Below are 11,588 nucleotides of genomic sequence, written 5' to 3'. Positions count from 1 at the left end.
CACGCCGCCCTACCCCTCCCCACCTGGATGCACGCCGCCCTACCCCTCCCCACCTCTCCCCACCTGGATGCACGCCGCCCTACCCCTCCCCACCTGGATGCACGCCGCCCTACCCCTCCCCACCTGGATGCACGCCGCCCTACCCCTCCCCACCTGGATGCACGTCGCCCTACCTCTCCGCACCTGGATGCACGCCGCCATACCCCTCCCCCTCCCCACCTGGATGCACGCCGCCCTACCCCTCCCCCTCCCCACCTGGATGCACGCCGCCATACCCCTCCCCCTCCCCACCTGGATGCACGCCGCCCTACCCCTCCCCACCTGGATGCACGCCGCCCTCCCCCTCCCCACCTGGATGCACGCCGCCCTACCCCTCCCCCTCCCCCTCCCCACCTGTACACGCGCTGGGCGCCCCCTACCCCCCCGACATGCGTTGTTCCCACGCCCCGACCTGCACCACTTGCTCTTCTACTTTCTCTGCCTCGAGTTCCACTTTTTTTTTTAAATCTCAAACTCCAAATTATTTTATTTTCTAGTTTTGATTGTTTTTTCAGCGCCAAAATGACAATCCGAGAGGGGCACATATTGATATATATCATGTTTTATCAAACTCGTGACTTGCGATAATTGTTAACTGTGAAAACCGCGCTACTAACTGTACAAGTACTGTACCCTACCTGGCTACACTAACTACCGCGGTCCGCGATTGAACAAAAAGAGGAGGTGTTTTGTCCTATCAAGGCGTTCCTTATTCCGATTGGTCGAACGCTGGACCGGCTCCTGCTCTGATTGGCCGAAGTTGGACAATGTGTCCTGTGATTGGTTAATCCTCTGCGCAGCAGATCGAGTTCTATTGGTCGAGTTACAAAAGAACGTTTCTTCTTCCGGTTTTCCTGGCGTGCAGGAGCGCAGGTGAGTTGGGAAGAAAAATCACTGCGGCTGCAGGGAAATCCCGAAGTTTCCCAGAACGGTTTGTTTTGGGGATTCGGGAGAATGTGACGTCACGTTTATGGGAGTAACGCGTCGCGTTTTCCGCGTGGCGACATCGATCGCCACGTGGTCCAGAAGGCAGAAGATCGATCCATCTTGGTTCTCACGCGTGGAACTAGTTATATTAATAATTATTATATATAATATTAATTATTATATTATAATTGTAATTTTTTTAAAATTCAATATATATTTATATATTTTATACTATTATCTATCTATATCTAGGGCATGCCCGTACTATATATAAGCTAGGACGTGCAGGCATGCGACCAAACCATTTCATGTAAATAGAGGGGGGGGGATATAATTTTAGATATAGATATAGTACGGGCAATGCCCTAGTATATATAATTTTAATATATTTTTAAATGACATATTTATATATTTTATCTTCTTTCTATCTATCTAGTATCTTCTTAGTACAGGCATTTTGTATTTAAGACCTCACACTAATTGCAACAAAAACTCGCTCACTTGTTTTGTGTCCCTGAATATATCCTCTGACCCCAAAAAAGTCTTAAGAGATCCTCTGGGGGGGAAGTTCTCAAATCGGCAAAATCCAATATGGCCGCTATCCGTCTTGGTGACAATTGTTATTTAAAAAATCAAAAGGAAAACGATCATGAGTAATACCACTTTTTATGGGTTTTTGGGGTCGAGGAATCAAATTCTGATCTTATTTTGGTGATATAAGGTCACAGAAACCCTACGAGGTCACCATCAAGGTCATTTTGGGACAAGATATAAATAATAATGAATAATGCATCTATGTAGTTTTTTTTTTTTTTTGCAGTGGGGAATCTGCTTCTGATCTTATTTTGATGATTAGAGGTCATGCTCATTCTTTATTGGAGTCAAAAAGGATATTCTTGTGTATCTTCTGAAAAGATTTCGTTTTAAGTAAAACCAAAATTTGTAAAATAAGTAGTGTTAAGGTCCTAGTAAGAAAGCGTGCAGTAGCAGTAAGAGCAATATTTTTCCATGTTATATTTTTTTGCAATGGGCATCTTTCAGTTGTGATAATATGAAGTGTTTGATGTTTACTAAGTAGATAGTCTCTCTGACAGATCAGTTAGCAATGAGAATGAAGATCCTGACCTTGCCAAACCTGCTGCAAGACAACAAAATGACCCGTCTGCAGGCATAATCAAGAATCCGGAACTGGAGGAAGCTTGTTCCCTCTATAAGAAACTTATGGAAGGGACTATGTCTGCTGAAGAAGTTTGCCTGTCTGATGTCCTGGAAAAAAATCAAAGACCACCTTCAGAAGTATGCTGAGTCAGCAAAGATGTCATCCAGAACTTCTGCGCTCTGGCTTCAGTACACAGACATGCTAGACATCCTACGCAAATACATCACTGCGGAGCGTACTGGAAACTGGGCATTACATCTACAGGCCATCCAAGACATGCTGCCTTATCTAGCATCCTTGGGTCACAATCTGTATACCAAATCGGCCAGGTTGTATCTGCAGCAGATGTCCGACCTCAAGGCTCAACACCCTGATGTCCAGCAACGTTTTGAAGAGGGGTTCCACGTGATTCGACGAAGCAATCGCCTGTGGGCAGGTCTTACTTCCGACCTGATCATTGAGCAGGTCTTGATGAGAAGTCTGAAGACCAGCGGAGGGCTCACACGTGGTCGAGGAATGATGGAGCAACAACGCCTGCTGTGGCTGCTTTTGATGCCTGCCTGTGCAGAAGTAAACCAGGCAATGCAGTAGCTCACAGGGGTGAACTACAACACCGGCGAACAAAACAAGGACATGACCACAGCAAGACAAGCCCATGACTGGAAGGGCACTCTGTCAGTTCTCAAGTATCTACAAGAGTGAAATCCATTCAGCAATGACTCAAGTCTGCGGAGCATTGCCACTGGAGTCCATGCCCACCCAACTGTTAACGTCGATTCAGCTCAGTCGGTTGGGGAATCGATATTGAGGTCAATGGATGAAAGAACAACAGCTGAGTACACCTTCAAGAAGAAAGACCAAGCAGTCACATTCGGCATGAAGTCGTCTGTCAAGATTGATAGTGATCAAGTCCAGGTTGACCCACAGTTTCTCTTCCAGAGACTAATTACAGTTGCGCAAAAAGCTGATGAACTAGAGTCAGCCTTCAAGCATGAACTATGCAGCTATCCACCAACGCTCTTTGATTCTTCTCTTTTTCTCAGAGAAGCACACAAGCCAGCCCTTGCTGGTGCCATCAGGGATCTCCTCAGATCTGATGTTCCTGCAATTATCCCAGATGATGACACCCAGTATGTCTTGGATGGAGGGGCACTTCTTCAATGCATCCCATGGTCTTGCGGAGCAACATACAAAGACATCTGTCACCAATACACGGAATATGTGACGAAGAGGTTTGGAAATGCCATTGTCGTGTTCGATGGTTATGAGAGCACCAACACAAAGGACATGACACACCAGAGACGATCGAAAGGAAATGCTGGTGCAACTGTGACATTTGCAGCTGACATGCCTCTTACAATGACGAAGGAGCAGTTCCTTGCAAACAAACAGAATAAGCAGCGATTCATTTTCTTGCTGAGTGAAGAGCTGCAGAAAAAATACTGTGAGACGCACCATGCTTCAGGGGATGCTGACCTCCTGATTGTGCAGAAGGCCGTGCAGTCTGCTGCTGCCACCAACACTGAGCTCGTTGGTGATGACACAGACCTCCTCATCCTCCTCATCTACCATACAAGTCTGGAATCCCATGACATCTTCTTTTGTCCTGAGCCAAAAAAGAACAGAAAGCAGCCTCACATTTGGAACATCAAAGCTACAAAACAACTACTTGGTCCAGACATATGCAAGCACGTGCTCTTTATACATGCAGTTCCTGGATGCGACACAACATCTCGCCTCCATGGGATCGGAAAGGGAGCGTCTCTCAAGCGATTCAAAGCAAGCAGCGCATTCCGTGACCAGGCCAAGGTGTTTGACACACCTTTTGCTTCCAAGCAAGATGTCGCAGATGCAGGAGCAAAAGCATTGGTGATCCTCTACAATGGAAAACCCACTGACACCTTGGACTTCCTCCGTCATCAGCGCTTCTGTGAGAAGGTGGCTTCAAGCTCATCTCCCGTTCAACCACAGATGTTGCCACCAACAGCAGGAGCAGCAATGTACCACAGCCTGCGTGTGTACCTGCAAGTTCAAGAATGGAAGGGATCGGCAGATGGACTTCGTCCAACAGTGGGGGTGGCAGGAGTGTGACGAGGGGTTTGTGCCATTCCAGATAGCCCTAGCTCCTGCTCCTGAAAAACTGCTGCAGGTGATCAGGTGCAACTGTCAGGCTGACTGCAGCACCCTGAGATGCACATGCAAGAAAAATAACATTGAGTGTACTCTAGCTTGTGGAAACTGCAGGGGATCTGGGTGCACGAACTCGCTGCAGATGCCATGTGATGATGATGATGATGATGATGATGATGATGATGATGATGACAATGTCAAGTTCTGAATTTCTTTATAAACTTTTTTTTTTTTTTTTTTTTTTTTTTTTTTTGGATACAAGATCGAGGCTCGTGAAAGAGCGAACATTAATCACACAGAAAGACAAACAGACACACAAAACAAATAACATCGGGAGCGGTAGACAAGATGGGGAGAGAGGGGGAAGGACACAAACACAACATTTGAGAGCAGGGACCGAGAGACATGGAGACATCGAGAGAACTGTGGGAGGGAGAGGGCTTTGCGGGGGAGGCATGGGAAGGGGGGGGGGGGGGGGTTGGAGAGGTATAGAACATATGGACACTGCCAAGACTTCCAGGAAAGAAGTTGGAATTTCAAACAAGGTAGATCTGGGGTGAATTAGTGGGGGTAGAAAAGATCAAGGTTTTGGATGGGGGAAGATAAGAGATGGTGGTGAACAGCTGTTTTGAAGACCTGGAGGGAGGAGTGTGATTGAAGTGAGTGTGGGAGTTTGTTCCAGAGGCGGGAGAAAAGAGGAATGAAAGAGTGAAGGTGAGCAGAGAGCCGAGATTTCGGCAGTTTAACCATCAGAGGGTGGCTGGCAGATATTGTGTGACCTGTAGGAATATTTGGGGGACAGCACAGAGAGAGCTGGGGGAGCAAGGCCGGAGAGGAGTCTGTAGAAGACAGAAAGACCACCTACCTGCCTGCGGTGAGTGAGTGAAAGGCCCTCAGAGATAGGTTCATCGCGGGAGATTCCAATGATTCTGAAAGCTTTGGATTCAACAGCGTGAAGCCGAGCCAGGTGTGAGGCAGGAGCACCAGCCCATAGGGGAGAACAGTATTCCATTGAGCTGCGGATGAAAGCCTTGTATGTGGTGAGGAGCTCAGGTGTGCCTAGGAAGGACTTCGCACGACGGAGGATGCCCAGTCGGCGACTGGCTTTGGAGGCCAGCTTGGAAATGTGGTTTTCCCAAGAAAGATCATGGCAGATGGTGAGACCCAAAAGCTTGAGCGACAGAACTTCTTGGAGAGGATTGTTGAGAAAGTAGATGGGAGGGTTGTCCAGTCGATCTTTTCGGAGAGACATAGTAAGAGTGCGAGATTTGTCAGGATTGAAAGACATGGTCCACATGTTTGACCAGTCTGTGATTTTGTCCAGGTCTTCAGAGAGTGAGGAGGCTGCAGACTGCCGATCTGAGGGAAGAGGAATGGAGCGGCAGAGAGTGGAGTCATCAACAAAGAGATACAGAGGATTTTCCAGAGAGTCAGAGAGATCATTGATAAAGACCAGAAAAAGCACAGGGCCCAGCACACTGCCTTGGGGAACTCCAGCCTGAACGGGAAGGGGAGATGAGAGAAATCCATTCAGGGCCACACGTTGACTACGACCAGAGAGGAAGTCCGCAAGCCATGCATGGAGATTTCCATGGATACCATAGGAGGAGAGTTTGGTGAGCAGAGCTGGGTGCCAGACCGTATCGAAGGCACGTGATATGTCAAGGGAGACAGCTCTGATTTCCTGTTTGGCATTGAGGACCTCCATCCATTGTTGAGACAGCAGAAGCAGCATGTCCAGAGTAGAGTGACCTGGTCTGAAACCAAATTGATGATCAGAGATCAAGCCATTGGAGAAGAGGAAAGATTTCATATCCGAAGCAATGATGTATTCCATGACTTTGCTGATAATTGGGAGCAGGCTGATTGGTCTGTAGTTGCAAGGATCTGTTTTTGCACCTTTTTTGTGTAAAGCGGTAATGTTTGCTGATTTCCAGGATGCTGGCAGATGACCTTGAGCAAAAGATAGGGTGAAAAGAACAGAGAGAGGGTGAGATAGAGCGGCAGAGCAGGATTTTAGGACACGTGGGCTGATGCCATCTGGTCCAGTTGCAGAATCAGAGTCGAGGTTTGACAAAAACTCCTCCACCTTGTCAGGAGAGAAGGTCACAGAGTCCAGGAGCAGTTTGGTTCGACTGGGAAAGGTGGGAACAGAGAGAGATGGGTTTGGGACTAAGGATTTTGAGGCAAACACAGAGTTGAGGCATTCGGCTTTGTCACGTGCAATGTCAACTGTGTGGCCATTTGAGGTAAGGGAGGGGATGGAGGGGGAACAAACACCAGAAACGGATTTGACCAGACGCCACCAGGATTTGGAGGAAGGAGACAGGTTTGAGAGTTCATTCTTGAGTGAGGAGAGATAGTGCTTCCTGGCACTCCTGAGGGTAGACACACACTTGTTCCGAGCTTGGTGGAAGGAACTGAGATTTCCTTCAGTTGGATTAGCCTTCCAAGAGGCAAAGGCAAGTTGTTTCAGGGCAACTGCCTCACCACAAGATTCAGTGTACCATGGACGGGAGGAAGGGTAAGACAACTGAAGGCGAGATGGGATAAATCTGTGCATGAGAGAGATCAGTTTGCTTTGGAAGAATTCCCAGGAAGAATTGATGTCAGAGGCAGTGGAGATGGTAGACCAATCCAGACGATTGATGGCTGCTTGAAGACCGTCCCAGTCGGCCTGAGTGAAATGCCAGACTCGTCGACGCTGAGGAGGCTCTCTGAGAATGGCCAGAGAGATGTCCACTTTGACAAGCACATGATCAGAAGAACCGATTGGAGCAGAAGAAGAGCAGCAGACATTAGCAGGGAAGTTAGTCATAACCAAGTCTAGAAGAGAAGATACTCCATTGGCTGAGATCCGGGTCGGGAAATTGACAGATTGTGTCAATCCCAGTGAGTCACAGAAGTCCTTTGCTGAGGTGCCATGACTGGTGAGAGAGGAACCCACACCCAACCAGGTGGCATGATGACAATTGAAGTCACCACATATGAGGAAGAGAGAGTTGGGATGAGTGGATAGAAGTTGGTCCATGTTGTCAGACAGTGAAATGTAGATGGAGTCATCACTGTTTGGGGGACGGTACAGAACACATATGAACAAAAGGTGGGAGCGGAGAGGAAGCCGTAGCCAGAGGTACTCCTGGGGGTGAGGAGGAGAGAGGGCAGTGCAAGGAGAGTGAGGAAGAGAGTTTTTGATAAAGATAGCCACCCCACCACCAGGCCGAGGCTCAGGTCTATCATACCGGAGGAGGGAGTAACCAGGAAGAGATATTAAGGAATCAGAGACATCTTGAAGGAGGAAAGTCTCTGTTAAGCAGATCAAGTCTGGATTGTCAGAAGCAACCTGTATGGAGAGATCAGTCAGGTTTGAGCGAAGGCCCCGGATGTTTGAGGTCCATACCGTTAATGAAGAGAGAGGGGGAGCATCGGGTACAGGACAGGGGAGGGGAGGAGTAGGGTAAGATGAAGGATGAGAGGGGGAGGTAGGGAGAGCAGTTGTTAGTGTGTCAGCGATTGCAGAAGAGTTCCAAGAAAGGGAAGGATGAGGAGGATGAAAGGTTTGAAGGTGAAGGGATGAGGCACAGAGAGGGGTTGTTTGAGGGGGGGGGCAGAGGAAAGAAGAAGGTTGGGGGGGGATGGAGGTATGAGATAGAAGGGAGACGAAGTGGGGAGGAGGCAGCTTTGAGGAGGAGGGGGGAGGAGGGAGAATTGGAGAGGAATGGTATGGGGGGAGATTTGAATGGGAGGGGTTGGGGGGGAGTTTTGAAGGGGAGGAGTGAGGGGGGGGTTTAGGAGGGGAAGGGCAAGGGGGGAGTTCAGGAGTGGAAGGGCAAGGGGGGAGTTCAGGAGTGGAGGGGTAGGGGGGGAGTTTAAGAGTGGCGGGGCAAGGGGGGAGTTTAGGAGTGTAGGTGCAAGGGGAGGGATTTGGATGGGAGGGGCAAGAGGGGAGTTTAGAAAGTGGATGATTAATGAAAGACGAACATTGAAAACAAATTGGGTTTGTTGTGATTTTCAAGTTAGCAATCCGGTTCAGAATGATGGAGGAGGGATGGAATGAATGTGAATTTAGACCATGTAGTGAGGGAGACGTATAAGATATTGAATTTCTTTTTTTTGAGGTGGAATGAGTTGGAGAGGAAATTGAGAAAAGCCTTTTAAATAGGAAGAAAAACAGTGTGTTGTAAAATACCACTGAGTAAAACACTGAAGGGGAAAGGTTATACATATTTAAATAATATTTAAACAGAACCGTGAACAATCTTATGTGCACAAAAATACCAACGGGGGGAGAGCCGAGAGGGACCACCACGAGTCACGTGAAGGGCAAACGGTGGAACTTGAATTCTTCATTGATTTAAATCCTCTTCACAAAACATTAAGCATGGTATATACTAATAAGTCATTTGAACAACTATGCAAGAACACTGATTTGTGGCAAAAAAAATAATCCGTTTTTGGTAGGGTTAAACATTGATGATTTTCATAATTTACCCCCCAGGCGATTCCTTAAGACTTTTTTCATGTGATGGAAGACATATCCAGGAATCAAAATTCGTTGTTTGTTTTTGTTGCAATTTGTGTGAGGTTGCACAGCTATTTTTCGTAAAATGCCTGTACTATCTGTATATATAAAAGAAAGTTTTTGTTTGTTTGTTTGTTTGTCTGCACGGGCTAATCTCCTGAACGGTGAAAGATAGGAGGAAACCTCTGCAACAAAAAATGTCGGGACCGGCCCCGGGAAGGTTTTAGACTAGGTGGTGAGACCGGTCGAGGCCGCCTCGGCCGGGTTGGGCCCATTTCACAATTAAAAGCTGAGCTGAATTATAGTAGTCAATCGTCTACGGCCGCGAGTAAAAGCTGAATTATAGTAGTCAATCTTCTACGGCCGCGAGTAAAAGCTGAATTATAGTGGTTAATTCATACAAAAAGAACCAAAAATATCGGGACGGGCCCCAGGAAGGTTATAGGCTAGGTGGCGAGTTCGGTCGAGGCCGCCTCGGCCGAGCTGGGCCCATTTCACAATTAAAAGCTGAGCTGAATTATAGTAGTCAATCTTCTACGGCCACGAGTAAAAGCTGAATTATAGTAGTAAATTCATTCAAAAAGAACCAAAAATGTTGGGACGGGCCCCAGGAAGGTTATAGGCTAGGTGGTGAGGCTGGTCGATGCCGCTTCGGCCCTGCTGGGCTCATTTCGCAATTGAAAGCTGAGCTGAATTATAGTAGTCAATCTTCTATGGCCACGAGTAAAAGCTGAATTATAGTAGTAAATTCGTTCAAAAAGAACCTGGGCAACGCTGGGTGCTTTCGGCTAGTATTATCTATATTTATGATTTAATATATTGTTGCGAATATGGAATTTGGCCTCCATATCCGCTTGTAAATATTCCCCTATTTCTCCAATACTCCCCAACTTTCCCCAATCCCCCATTCCCTAGTCCCATTGCATGTAAATAACACTCAGTAGAGCCGACCTTCCCCTTATTCCCCCATTAAATGTCGTGCCCAGGTCCACCGCACCACACGTAGACAACTTTCGGACATCTTCCTAGCTATTCTTATTCTATGTCAGTTAAGGCCTCGTCTCCATTAATTATGACTCTTCGTTGCACCAGAATGTGATTATATGGCATCAGTAGTGAGTTTAGGACCTTTCCCATACCTCCTCCCATCTTCTTCCCCAAACAACAACAACAACTACAACAACAATTACAACTACAACTACGACTACAACAACAGAGGGGCGGGGAGTGTGCGTCCTCACACCGGCTCGGTTACCCGCCATGACCATGCGCTCCACGGCGTTACCCCGAAGGGGCTGGCTGTCAGCTCCTCGTCAGGGGCGGAGCCAGTAACCCCCCCACGCACCCAATGAGAAGCAACGTGCCGATTCCATCTGGGGCGGCGCTAACGAGCCGAGGGCGTGTCACTCCCCGCCGGATATACGCGGCCCCGCGCCGGATGTGACGTGAGATGCGCCTCAGCTTGGAGAGAGAAGCCACCGCCACCCCCAGCGCGACGATACCTCCCCGCATCTTTGGACCGGACCGGACCGTACTGTACCCTGCCCCGAGCCCAGGAGGACCTGGAGCCATCGATACCCGCTTTCCTGCGATCAACCCCCGTGTGAGTCAGCCGTTGTCCCGTTTGTCTGTCGTCTGTCCGGGGTCAATATAAGAGTGTGTCTAAGTGCCTGTCTTTCTGTGATTGTACCTCTCGTCCTTGTAATCTAACCTTTCCGTACGAATATAATCTCCTCCGGAGGTCTTGAGAATTGAAACATTGGTGTCGTATTGTGTTATTGTAATCCAGCCGGGTGTCTTCTTTTTCTTATTGAGCCAGCATCGCGCGACTCGTCAACGTTCGGGCACAATCGGGTATAATATCGAGTACAATCTTGTGCAGACGTGGTCATACCAAAACCGCTCGGTAAACTAACATCTAAGCCACGTCTGTAACAATTGGTGTCGAGGAGTGGAATTCGAACCCGGGACTAAATTTATTAGGCCCAAATTGGTAACAAGTAGAATCGATTCGGAGCGCGTTTCCCGCGCGAAATTATAACGGCGAAATTTGAATTTGTTTTACGAAAATAAAAATAAAAACCGAACGCGCTATGGCGGGTCAAGACGGCTGGGGTCCGGTAAAGGAGAGTGAGGTAGGGTCGATCCAGGACCAAATTGAGGGACAAGAGGAGAGCGAAGCAGTGAGGGCGGCAGGTTCGCAAAATAGCGCCGTCACGCACGAAGTAGCAGACGCGCGAAATGGCGCCTCGCTGGTCACCGCGCCGGCGACCGTGACAGCGCCCCTGGTGGATTTGGACTTGTTTTTTTTGCAAATAAAGGCCCTTATGGCCCAGACTAACGAGCGAATGGAAAAGAATAGTGAGCAATTGGGAGACCAAATTAGAGGTTTGAAAAGCAGTATGGGGGTAATGGGGAACCGGATGGATGCTCAGAGTAACCAATTGGGGGTAATGAGGGACGAAGCGAGGGGTACCGGTGAGGGGTTAGACAATAATTTTAAGGGATTAGACAATAGATTAGGGGAAATACAGGAGGGGTTAACGGGGGTAGAAAATAGAATGGCTGCCCAGGAGAATCAGATAGAGGGAGTGAAAAATGGGTTAGAGGGGTTAGAAAACAGTATGGAAGGCAAATTGAGGGACATGAGGGACCAAGCGGAAAGGGAAGTTAACCAAATGGGGCAGCAGATAGAGGGGGTCAGAATGGGGGTAGAAACCAAACTGGATGCTCACAGGGAGGAAATGGAGCAGATGAGGGTGGCATCTGGGCAGGAGATGCAAGTGATGGGAGAAGAGATCAGAAGAGGAG

The 11,588-nt window shown here is 48.2% G+C and overlaps 1 protein-coding gene across 2 annotated transcripts in view; it reads left to right on the top strand.

Annotated features, from left to right (window-relative positions):
* Positions 1–851: 851 nt before the first annotated feature.
* SFXN2 (sideroflexin 2) overlaps positions 852–11,588 on the top strand; it is a 43,897-nt gene continuing 33,160 nt past the window's right edge. Inside the window, exon 1 of one of the 2 annotated variants that reach the window (XM_068099844.2) lies at positions 852–970. The gene's annotated coding sequence lies outside the window, so the exon portion shown is untranslated. The remainder of the gene's footprint in view (positions 971–11,588) is intronic. The other variant, XM_068099854.2, reaches the window with a different exon arrangement.

Source organism: Myxine glutinosa, unplaced genomic scaffold (genome assembly GCF_964187855.1).
Source record: "Myxine glutinosa unplaced genomic scaffold, kmMyxGlut1.1 SCAFFOLD_2598, whole genome shotgun sequence".
NCBI lineage: Eukaryota > Metazoa > Chordata > Myxini > Myxiniformes > Myxinidae > Myxine > Myxine glutinosa.
The sequence above is the reverse complement of the archived record's forward strand: the minus strand, read 5'-3'. Positions and strand labels throughout refer to the sequence as shown.